At 50.3% G+C, this 12297-nt stretch overlaps 1 protein-coding gene and 1 long non-coding RNA gene across 6 annotated transcripts in view; one reads left to right on the top strand and one right to left on the bottom strand.

Moving 5' to 3' along the window:
• DPP6 (dipeptidyl peptidase like 6) overlaps positions 1-12297 on the bottom strand; it is a 956302-nt gene that overhangs the window by 115217 nt on the left and 828788 nt on the right. The window lies entirely within an intron of this gene.
• LOC113911921 lies at positions 4449-5734 on the top strand. The gene is made up of 3 exons (XR_003516632.1): positions 4449-4550; positions 5061-5276; positions 5596-5734. It is a non-coding gene; the product is annotated as an uncharacterized LOC113911921 (long non-coding RNA).

Genomic DNA, 12297 nt, shown 5'->3' with positions numbered 1-12297 from the left:
GTGCCCTCAGCCTGGTACAAAGCCTGTCCTACTCTCGACTGGACGCTCACAGCACACCAGAGGCTAGGACCCGTCCACTGGGACCACTGCGTCTGTTACCCCATTTCAGAGAGGAGGAGGTTGAGGCCCGAGGATGTTGACAGCTTGCTGAAAGCTAGTTTTGAGGGCTGGCAGAGTGGAAACTGGGTCACTGACCCAGAATCCCAGGACAGGGGCACAGCCCGGCTTAGTCTCTCTTCTGGGCCCACCACACTGCTGGGCGGACCAGCAGAGAGCGAGGCTACAGCCGGTTTCCTCTGCCGGGCTGCTCACAGGCTGGGAGCTTAGGCGTCAGCGTCTGGAGAACCCATCCGCCCGAGTAACATCAGTATTGCAGACGGTCATCTTTGAATGAGGCAAGATGCAGATGAAAATGCAATGCAGTGAGACGGGGCTCTGGTCATTCCTAAACAAAGTGGCTCATGGGTTCTGACTGTTAATAAGGGCCTGCTCCCTACACCCCCACTACTATGTATATTGGAGAAAACCAAAGCGCCCCGAGGAATCTGGGTCCTGGAAAATTGCAAAAGACATAAATAACATGCCTGATAGATCTGTATTCAAAAATAAATGGCCTCATTCTAAATACAGAAAATCTTATTTATTCCTGCTCGCATCTGCTGCCTTTTCTCTGCCACTAAATATTTTATCCAAGGTGCCGGGAGCAAAATTAAATGGGGGGTTAAAAAAGAAATCGGTGAACGTCAAGCCAGGAGGCAAATGGAGCTTTTACCTTGCAAGGCTCACAGCCCCCCTGGCTAATCAGTGCTGTGTGATTTGCATATTACACACTGCGAGCATCTCATTATCATCGGAGCAATCTGCCAAGCCTGGCACATCCACACCCAGAGCACCTGCACCTGGACCCCGCGCCCGGTATGCCCAGCCCGCCACCAGAGGGCAGTGTCCCTCCCACGTCTCCAGTGAGGAAGGCATGAAGTGCCCAGTTTGATGTTCTGTTCCATGGCGGGATGGGTCGAACAGATTTTCATTACATCACCGGCTGCTAATCTGTGGCTTCTCCCGTTCTCTTTCTGTTCATACTGGAGCGGGGGAAGGACACAAATGCTTCTCTCTGCAGCTGGGGTCTTCTAAGTAGGAAATCTTCAAGAAATTTTGTGGGTGGGCCGCCCACGGCCTTGGATGGTGCCCTCGGCCCCACATGTGTGGATGAGCCAGATGAGCTGCTGCAAGTGTGGGTCACGCCGCATTCTGATAGGGAGGGGTCCCTTACTCTGTACAGGAAGGGCAGGGCCTTAAGGACCCAGCAACACCAGAAGGACACAGTGATATTCGGCACAAGTATACTCAAAGTCCTCACACTTTTGTTAAAGTAGGTATTTAATTAAGCCGCTTACTTGGAATCCGCCTTTCTGTCTCACACACACGTACACACCCGCACACACAAGTACGCACGTGCACACGGAAGCACACACGTACACGCACTCCCACCTCCTCTCTGGCTCATGTCCTCTGTGTGGATACCAGCCTGCTTTGGGAGGTCTCAGGGCGGAAAGCATCCGTCCCTTTTCCATTCCTGCACCGTGTGAGCCAGGGTCAAGGAAGGCCCATTACACTGCAAAGGTTATTTCCTTTCTTGTATGTGGTTTTCAATTCCCCTTTCAGCTTTACTTTCCCTTAATGATGACTTTTCCAGACTCGGTTAAACGCTATAATGAAACGAAAGTAATTCTGTAAAACCCCGGCCCACAGAGAGAGCCTGCACCGGCACGTGCTGAGATGACACGGCAGAGCCGAGCTAGGAGAGCCACTGGCCTGAGTGCGGCCGTCAGGAAAACCACCGCCTCCGCTTCCGCGGATCTCAACCATAACCCCCCGTGATGCTTTCTCTCTCATGTCTGGCTTCAGTTTATTTTAATGCACATGGTCTTCAAAGTGTGGTACATTATGTTCCCTGAAGGGTCCACGGACACCTGAATTTGTCTTCGGGATAAAGGAGAATTTCTGGCGCGTTGAGTATTTTGGGGAGGAGGTGCCAAGCACTGAGGTCTGTCTTCCTATCCCTAAGTTCCAGAGTCCTTGGGATCCCTGACACCCTTGCCAGGGCCTCCTAGATGCCAAGGCGGGTGGAGAAGCCACCGGCCAGGAGTGCAGAACGGCTGACCCCTGGGAGGAGCCACAGAGCCCTACTGGAGGGTCCAGCTCAGCTGGCGCCCACCCTCCATGCCCTGGCACATGGGAGGGAAGGCTTTGTCCATCAGAGCTGGATGGGGAAGCCCGGGACACGCCCCGCCTGTCTTCTGTGTACCCTCCTCAGGGAGGGGACCGTGTAGGGAGACAGGCACAAACGTCCTAATCATCAGCTTCTCCCCTAGCGACTTTGTCAGTCTCCCCAGCAGGACGAGCTTATGCTGGGTCACATCTAGCAGGATCTAGTGAAGGAGAGGAACCGAAAAAGAGACTGGAGACCATGCACTGGTAATATCTTGATGGAAGGACATTTGGGAAAAAGTTTAAAGCACTCTTGAATTAATACATTCAACAGCTGCTTGGTTTTCTGATTTTCATGTTTTGTAGTCTTAAATCAGAATATATCATTCTGCCCAAAGTGTCTAAATTGTGTTGAAGACTTGTGCCACATAATCAGGACTTGATTAAATACCATCTTGCATTATATAAACTTCTTGCGGGCAGGTCCAGATCATCGAGCATCCTTGTTTGCCTCGAGGACCCTGGGGGATCTGGTGCAGGGTCAGTGCACAAACTCGCACCTGGTGATGTGAGGGAGCACTGTTTCACAGGAGAGTCCGAGCTTCCCAAGCAGCTGCCGTGTGTCCATCCCAGGAGGGGAGGTCTGAATCGCGTACCTCCCTCATCTCCTCCTTTCCTTCCACTCCATAAAGGCCCACGCTATGCTGGGCACCGTGTTCTCCTAGTGACTAACCAATGCCAGGCCCAGAGCAGAGGCTTGGCGTGCAACTCCTGAGTAAGTGAGGGGCACATGGGCCGTTACTGAGTCCTGGAATATCTTCCTTAGGGAATGGACTTTGTTACATGCAAAATCCTCACAGCCCTCCCACCTGTCTGGAGACACAGGATCGGAGGGGCGACCACCTGGAGCTGGGGGGGAGCTGACCTTTAACGGAAACCCTGTGATGGGGAGAAAGGGGGACCAGAGTGCGATTGAGACAGTCTGAGCTGAACACATAAAAGAATTAAAAAAAATGATGGTGTGGAGCAGAGAAAGAGTTGGTCCCGAACCTTCAGTAGTCTGAAAGTCTTGTCCTGGGGGCCAGGCAGAGCCTGCTTCCTCCAAGAAGTGACGTGGCAGCCGCCTGGCTGGACGCCTTCCCAGGGACATCTATTTAAAATCCCAACACTTCACACGCTTAGTGTCCACACATGGCTGGGGTTTTCTTTTGATGAAGTAAGTGCCAGATGCCCTTATTCCTATAAAAAGAACAACAGGCTGGATGGATTTTTTTCATCAGGAGCTGAAAGGTCACATCTTCTTTGGGTAGAGCCAGCATCCAGGAGTTGCCGGGCTCAGGTGTCCACCTTCCATTGAGTGGACAATTCTTGGCCCTGCATGGAATGTACTCTGGTTCATTAGCTTGAGCAGAGAGGGAGCAGACGCTCTGCCTCCCTGAAGACTTCTGGGTCCCCGGGCTCTGGGTGTGCTTGGGGCTCAGAGTCACAAGCTTGTGCCGTTTGAGACACCAGGCCGGCATGTCTGACCTCTGCCCAATGCAAGAAGCACTTTAGGACAATGCAACACAATGGCGGCAACCTCCCTCTGCTTGACCTTTCCAGGACAGCCTCTTCCAGGGTTGGGGAGCTAAGCAAGAATGTGAATTGACCTGAAACCTGACTCCTCCAGTCTGCTGCTTCTGTTCACTGGTCATAGGATCAGTGACAAGACCTAAGTCTTCTCTGTGCGTCCAAGTTCAGGTTGCCCCGACGTGGAGAAGCTGAGCGGCCATTTCACCCACTTGCACCTTCCCAAGGGCAGCTCTTAGCAAAGAGAAAAGTTATACTAATAAGGCAAATTTTATACAAAGAAAGGGAAACAGGGGTAAAAGAAAGAAAATCAGGCTCATTCCTTTAGAGCAGATAGTTTCACCAGAGGGTAGAGAGAAGGGGTAACAGAATCACCTGAAAAGTTTTTCCTCATGCACCAGTGTCCTATGTATGGCAGAGGGGGAGACAGAAGGAGATGGAGACACCCCCTGGGCTCTGTCCCCACTGCTTATGACTGGGGACCTTTGCTCCGGCCCATCCACTAAGTACATGTGAGGGCAGGTAAATATTTCATTGTGAAGTCATCTGGCTTGAACACAGAGTTCATGTCATCTTATGTGTTTACAGCACTGATATTTAAATATGGAAATGTTAGTGATGGGAGGAAGTTTGGAGTTATCTAGTTCATTCTAGCAGTGTTTTCAGAACAGGGAAAAGAAACTAAGGCCCAAATAGGTTAGGAAGCAGATTTGATGACTAAACGCAAAGGCTGGGATGGGGTGTCTGAGTCTCAAATGAAACTGTTTCAGGTACACATGGCACGGAGACTGGTCTTCCTTCAAGCACTGGCAACTTGAGTTTTCATAGAACTGTGTTAACAAAACTCTCAATATTAGGGTAAATGGTCTAATGTCCCAGTAATGTAAGAACACAGAAACACTAAAAGGAATGGGAGCTCCTGAGGACATCACGGATTTTAGCCACAAACACTCAAATTTCATTAAGCCTCTGTAACAAAAAGATGGAGATGGGTTTGTCTTAATCTCACAATTGATGCATAATTAAAAAGCTTAAAAAATATAACCACCGGACATCATATATCATTTATCAAAATCTCTCAGGATCAGGTAATTAGTTGCCAGCAAAACTTCTCAAGACCAGTGGGAATTCTTCCCATATTTTGAGAGAACGTTTTCCCCTTAGACTTCTCTTATTTCTGATTTCACAAGTCCAAGCAGATCATTTCTTCATGTTGAATTAAAATCTCCAGTCATCTTTCTAAGATACTAACAAAGCCTTTGCTGGCTTTTCAAACACAGACTTAGCTTCTGACTCTGAGAACCTGAGGTTTGCTGTCAAGAGCTGCTCATTGGGAAGCATGTGCACTGATTCATGGACTCCACTGAGACGCGAGCAGGAACAGAGCTGACTGCAAGGTGGCATGTGACATTCGTCAACCTCCCCATGGAAGCGATTACACAAGACGGCGATTCTGACCATTTCCATCAGCTATCAGCCATTCAGTATGCAATATGGTGAGTTTACAATGGTAACAAGTCACAGACCCTAGTTATTTCTGGGAATATCCTGCTTTAGTGGCATATGAGTGGTCCGATGTGAGGAACATGGCTTTTCTATGTTTTAGTAATTCACCGACACCACGTCCTGTCTTGCCCTCTTTCCACGTCCCCCGCCTCCCAGCATTCATTCTAACTACCTCGAATGGCCCTGCAGGATCCCCTTGGCTACTGTTGTTCTCTGGCTGGTGTTTGAATCTGATCCTCTAACCTTCTCATTGATTCTAAGAGATCTCAACATCCCTGCAGTTAATTCCTCTTCTGCTCTGGTCTCCAGATTTGAGGTCTGCTGTTTGCAAGAGCGCAGCCCAGAGGTGGAATCTTTAGTGCTGTTTCCTCATCTCGTCTGGTTCTCCCCACTCTGCACAGTGGCTGGCGTGGCACTCCCTGGGCCCTGCTGGCAAGTTATGGACAATAAACTGTGAACAGAAGTGCCCACTGGCGTCATTTCCAGGCCTGGGAGGAGGGCAGTCCCCGCAGCGTGGGACCGTGGTGACCATGGGGAGCAGGGCCCCCACCCCACTCACACCCTGATCTAGGGGGCATGTGTGATCACGGTGAGAGAGTCTCTGTATTGTTTTGAGTTAACGGAGGTGGTGTTTGGTTTGTTTTGTTTTTGCGCTCTGTCATCCACAGAGACCTAGCCTACCCTGGCGCCTTCCCGCCTCATCTGACGGGATTTGAGTTTGGGGCGGGGAATGCCGCGCTGCCAAGCATTAGTCACGAGCTCTGCCTTAGCGCTGACTGCAAGGCAGACTCTGGATCAGATTCCTCTTGTTTCCTCACACTGAAGCCGTGTTCCCCTCGCAGGGTCCCTGGCTGCTATCCCAGATGCCACGGGCCTCCATCCAGAGATGCCAGAAGCAGAGTACTGGTCCTTCTTCAGCACGTACTGCTCCCTCACCTTGACTCCGGCCAGAAAATCAGAAGAATACCCCAAGATCGACTCGGATAACTCCCCAGTCCCAGCGCCGAACTGTCCACGGCATAGTTTAGATTGCAACTACTGGCTTGTGTGCTCCAGGGTACAGATATAGACCCTGTGTTGGACAGCCGGTCACCATGGTGATGAGGAGGGTAGCAAACATCTGTATAGGGAACAAGGGGACCAGAAGAGGGAGGTTATGGGCGAGGAAGTCCCCATCTCTCGGGACAAATCCCGAACGCGGCTGCCCGGCGTGGGTTCACCTGGGCTCTGCTGTGGGCTCCGGAGACGCCGTGCTTTGAGGTGTGCGGGTCTGACCTTCTGCTCTTTCCGTGGCAGACACCGCCTGGTCTGGGTGCACGAATGTCTGAGACATCAACAGCCACGGGCAGTAGGCAGGCAGGCGGCAGGGGGTTTAGCTTTATGGGATGTTTCCCTTCGCGTGCGCTCGTGTGAGAGAACACGTACTAGTGCTAGCTGTTTCGTGTGGTGCGACCACACAAGCCCGTGCTTTCATGCATATACTCATTCAACAGGCATTCACGGGAAGGCATCTGAGCTCTTAGTGTTCAGACGAGGGACAAAGATCTATGTCTTACTCAAGGCGTCTGGTGGCTGAGGGGCAGAGCGGGGACTCAAACTCAGGCCTCTGGGGCTGGAAGTCTGTGCTCGAGAAACGCCTTGCAGGGAGTCAACTGCATTAGGGGCTTCGGCCAAGAGCAGCTACACCAAGGTGATGGTCTGCTCAGAACCCGAGCAGCGATTCCAACCGATGTGCACGTGCAAAAAATGAAACGTAGAAAGTGCCACGAGAGGCGGGGGGTCAGGGGGCTGGGTTTGGAACCACTTACTGGCAGTGTGGCCACAGAGGAGTCACTGAACGTGGTTAAGACAAAGTTTCCACGGCTGTGACACAGGCTAGGGTAGTGCTTTCTTCATAGGGCTCCATACAGAGGATTTGATGCGTTTCTTCGTGAGGCAAGGCATATGCAAGAATAACTGAGTGACAGGCGGACGTTCCTGGTCCTACTGCCTCGGCGGGTAACCCCGACTTGCATTAACAAAGGGGTGGTCTGGGTCTGGGCAGCTGTAATCCCACAGCCTTCCGTTCCTAGTCAGAGGGTCGCCAGCATCCCCGGTGGCACCCCCACCTCCTTCATCTTCGGGGATAAACAGTGAAACGTCATTGAAATGAGGTTCGCAGTTCCTGTTGTTTTTCAATAACCAGGTTGTTGCTGAGGGACGTTCGTGGACATGGAAATCCTGACAGTGAAGCGAGGGAGACCAGCTGACTTCTGTGGGATGTTGACATCCTCAGGGCAGTTTCTAGAATGCCCGGGTCTAAGTCTGGAGCTGAGGCAGCCCCACAAGGACAGATAAGAATGACGTGTGTGGGAGATAAGCTGGCGGATGGTCCCACGGGATCTGAGGGGCACAGGAGGCCACGGTGGGCGCAGATGCACTTGGACCAGCCCCGTGGGCCCACAGGCCCTTGACAGCCAGTCACATCTAGACTGGCCATCTTAGTCTCCCCGGGTGCCTGACACCTTCATCCCTTGCCATGGACCACTGTCCAGAGTCTGGAAACCTGAAGGCATTCCCTCCATGGATGAGGGTGGTCTAGAGAGAAGGAACCTTGTTGTATCGATGTCCGGGCTGAATGAGCGGTGAGCAGTTGTAGTTTTCTCCGCGTCTCTCTACAGGTGGACATTTAGATGCTCTCCAAGTCAGAATCATTAAATACTTTATGGAGCTGGGCAGGAAAAATGCTCATTTTAGTTACATTAAATACTGAGCGCATTTGGCTTATGGCTCAGAATGACTGCCGTTGGGTTTAGCCAATGCTCTGCCCCACGGTGCCTCCTAGGTCTGTGGCTTTTCCAGATGCTGATTACATTTTAGGTATTTTCATCATAATTTCCATGTCATATCCTCCCTTAGAAGTCACAGATGAAGTGGAATATAATTTTTGAAGTATTTAATTTCTATAAGCACTCACGAAACGTGATTTTTTTTTTTTTTTTTTTTTTTTTACACCGAGTCACAAGACTTTGGTGCTCATAAAGAAAACAGCTATCTTTGTGGCAGGTGTCAGTATGGAGCGAGGGATGGCAGTCCAGCCCAGGGAACCTCAGAGTAGAGGGAAGGTTGCCGAAGAGATGTTCGTATCTGTACACATATCCCTTCAGGTTGATCTGGAACTCAAAAAATGCACTTCCTCTATAAAGATATCACAGACAATAATTTATGAGTGGATAGAGTTTAATAGTTTTCAAAACTGATGCCAGGGAAGAATTAACTACACATTCATGCTCCTGACTCCTGGCAGTGCTAGATGAGAAAGTAGAGTTGACATCTGCTGGGTTTCCAGGGTGGGGAAATTACAGGGTAAAGTGACAGTAGGTTTAACAGCGGTGCTCCCCCGTGCCAGGAGCTGTGCTAAGACCTGCATTAGCTTATTTAATTTCCTTTATGACCTTAGGGAGCACGGATTGCTGTTACCCTTGCTTTGCAGACAAGAAAACAGAGACACAAAGAGTGAAACACTCATCCAAATTCACGGAGCTTCTAAGTGGTGAAGCTTGTGTTCAACCACAGCTACGTCACCCTCACGGGACAGCTCCGTCAAGCCAGGCACAAGCTTCTGGCCGTGCACTGGTGAAGATTTCTTGGTCTGGCCAAAGATTTCCCATCCTGTCAATCAGAGAAGTAACCAACACTAAGTCCAAAGAACTAGGAATCCGTGGTTTGAATAATAACATATAAGGCTTGCACATGATTCCAAGTCCATCGAACAACTGGCCACATAACTTATTTTAAAACCATCAGTCCAGTCGGAATGATGTACGATGTGTACAAAAATTCACTTCAATCCAACACCAGGGCAGTTTTCGAGCGACTGAAATGCCCTAACCAGGTACCTCAGACATGGTTAATATGAAAGAAGCCCATCAAGAGTCTCCACGCCACAGTGTCTCCATACCCTGTGCAAAAAATCATTATCTAAATGTATGTCAGGAAGTTTAAAAAATAGCTTCAGAGACGCTGGAAGCACCTTCTCACCAGTACAACGATGTCTGATATATCCCCCAGCTCCCTCACACAGTCCAAGGCTGGGGCTGTGCCCCACAAGACGGACTGTCACCGTGATCCTAGAACCAAGGTCCCACGTGGCTTGGTCTGCTTGCGACCTGCGCCGACCGGGCGCTGGACACACCGAACATCGACGTGCAATAGAGCAGGCACAGCATCCAAGTACTTAATAAACCATGATTTTAAACTGACGTCAATATGCGTGTTCCACGGTAAATAGGACTTGAGAGCTTTGTTTGGATCTCACGCAATGGAGAAAGTCTGGTGTGATGGGGATGAACAGGGAAGAGCCCTCCCTGTGGAAAGTGCACACTAAGTCATCCCACGGGTCTTCACAAATGCCTTCGCCCATGATGACGTCTCTTCCCACGGAAGCCTTTCCCCATCAACATCTTTTGAATACTCAGAACCGTAAGGCATGGAATCACAGCAAAATCACGAATCGAGAGGTAACTGATTTATCCACCTGGGGCCCCGCCGGACCCTTTGTTGATGTCTCTCAGAGCACCTCACTGGGATAAAAGGCTGCCAGGTCATCAGTGCTGACCCCAGACAAGCTGTTCTAGGAAACAACGTCAAGAATTGCAAAACAGGCCTGAGACTTGTCCTGGTGTCACAGCCTCTGGACGCAAGGTTGAACCTGGTATGTAAGGACCGCGTGACCAGGCTTCGATGTAAGTGAGCAGCACAGAATGAGCCAGTGTAGCAAAACCTTACCTGATTTCACAGCATGCCTGACCACAGTGAGAACAGTGTTTCTAGAGCATTCTGGGCTCGAACTCGGGATGTGCTAACATACCTCTGTCCACAGCAGCTGTGGGAAAGGGGCCTTGCTGGCCAGCCTGGCCACATCCGCACCTCCTCCACACCAGCCCTCGGCGGGGCACAGTCAGCCCAGGGCACGGCGGACAGGGATCTGGGGGTCCCAGGTACGTGGACAGAGGGCAGAGTGCCACGAGGGCCGTGACCCCGGGGAGGAGTGGGAGCAGCGGGGCTACAGGAAACGGAAGGACAGGGGCAACAGAGGGCACCAGGCGTGGGCACCAGGCAGAGGCAAGGCAGAAGGTGTCGTGGTCTGCATGGACTTTTCCCGAAATCTGGGCACTATAGCTCAGGCACCGCCTGACTAGATGGATCCTAAAACCAAGCTAGAGGAATGCACAGAAGGGAAGCTAGCTGAGGGCTTTATTAAGCGTTATTCCTGCTGACTTCCCTGGGGCAAGGCTGCCTGGCCACGCAGGGTCCTCGGATCTGGCCACATCTTTCAAGTACCTTTAAGCTGTGGACTAGTTCAGGTTAAAATTCAGCCCTGGGATTACATCCATACCAAACCACAAGTTAAATAAATACCCTTCAGGCCACTTTTTCGGCTCTGTCCATCATCCCGGCCCGATGGCTCCAGGCTGTGCCCCAAGTCCACCACCCCTCTCTCGCACTCACCAGCGTCTCAGAGGAGTTGAGGGAATAAGGGCTTCTCTATGTGGGGGAAGACCTGGTTCTCAAGCGACCCCAACACCTCCCACTTTCCCTGGGGTATAGGCCATTTCATGATAAGGGCATGTCCGTGAATAACAGTATTCATCTTGGAGCACGCAGATGATTGTTGAGATAGTAGAGGTGTGGATGTCTCACAGCTGGGCTGAAACACTGGACGACTTCGAGTCTCATTAGAAAACCACACCCCACCAACCCTGTGCTGTACCAGCATTACCCTGTGTGGGTGCTGGTGATGCGGAAGATGGAAACACGATAAACAATAATATAAACCTGCATCAAAGTGTGAATTCTTAACAGGACCCAGGATTGGAGTTCTCAAAACACCCCAGGAATATCTTCATTTTCATTTCTGGGTAGCCAACCTCAGTAAATCTCGACACCGTTGTAGGACAGTATGAAGAAGTTTTAAATCTTATACTGAGGTCAAAATTCTGTGTCACTGCATGACATTTGCCCAGAATAATAAAACAAAGATTGCATTTTGCTCATCAAAATCAGTCGGTGGCTATCATGATCTGAGGACTCAGCAAATTGGAGAGGTACGCGGAGCTGTTTCCAGCCAACGGGTGGGTCACTTCGGTTAACCGGACAGATTTTCCCACAGGGTGGGTGCACACCTCTGCTCAAGGAGCTCAGGCTCCCAGCAGCCCCCATGTCCCCACCTCGTCTCGCCGTCAGCCTGATGTCAGCATTCTGAAAGGTCCGATGTGTTAAGACCCCTTTTGGGAAACAAAGCAAATCGATATTGCATTCGATATTCCGAGTCCATGAACGGCAACGTCTCTCCCCACTGACCCAGCCTTGTGTCTCCTCGGAGCTCACAATTCCAAGCATGTTAGGCCCTCTGCAAACACTTCCAGGGTGTTCCCCACCCCAATATTTTTTCCAATTTTTTTTTTTTAGAAGTGGTGTCTGGAAGTGAAACAGTTAAGTCACAGATTAGAAAAAGACAATCTTCAAAGTTCACCCATTATTCACACAGGAACCAAGATTCCCAGGGCTCTCGGTCCCCCAACTTGAGAAATCCAAGCATCGGCGTCTATAACCTTCCAGGGAACACCACTAAGTGGATGAAGCTGCCGCATCAGCTGTGATTGATTTAAAATATTTGGGGCTCTGTTATCACCCCAACACAATTTTATATAAATGCCTTGAAGAAAAATTTCCTTTCAATGGATTTGCTAAAGCAAAAGCTTAACTTGAATTGCCAAGCGATGAGTTTTTTATTTTATTAGGAAGATATTAAAAAAGATATTTTAAATCTTCTGGTTATGGATTTTTTTTTTTTTTTTTAAGGAGATTAGTCCTAGAGCTGTCTAGGCTTTAACTGCCAGGACTCCAGGATCTTTTCTTTTTTGGGGGGGCCTTCGGGTGGCTATTGCACTGACCTCTCTGGAACTTGGGGCCAGCTGCTCATGGGGCTGGCTGTGCACATGACCAGAGTGGACACTGGCCAGTTTCCTT

Source organism: Zalophus californianus, chromosome 12 (genome assembly GCF_009762305.2).
Source record: "Zalophus californianus isolate mZalCal1 chromosome 12, mZalCal1.pri.v2, whole genome shotgun sequence".
NCBI classification, from domain to species: domain Eukaryota; kingdom Metazoa; phylum Chordata; class Mammalia; order Carnivora; family Otariidae; genus Zalophus; species Zalophus californianus.
Note: the sequence above shows the minus strand (reverse complement) of the source record. Positions and strands in the feature narration are given on the sequence as shown.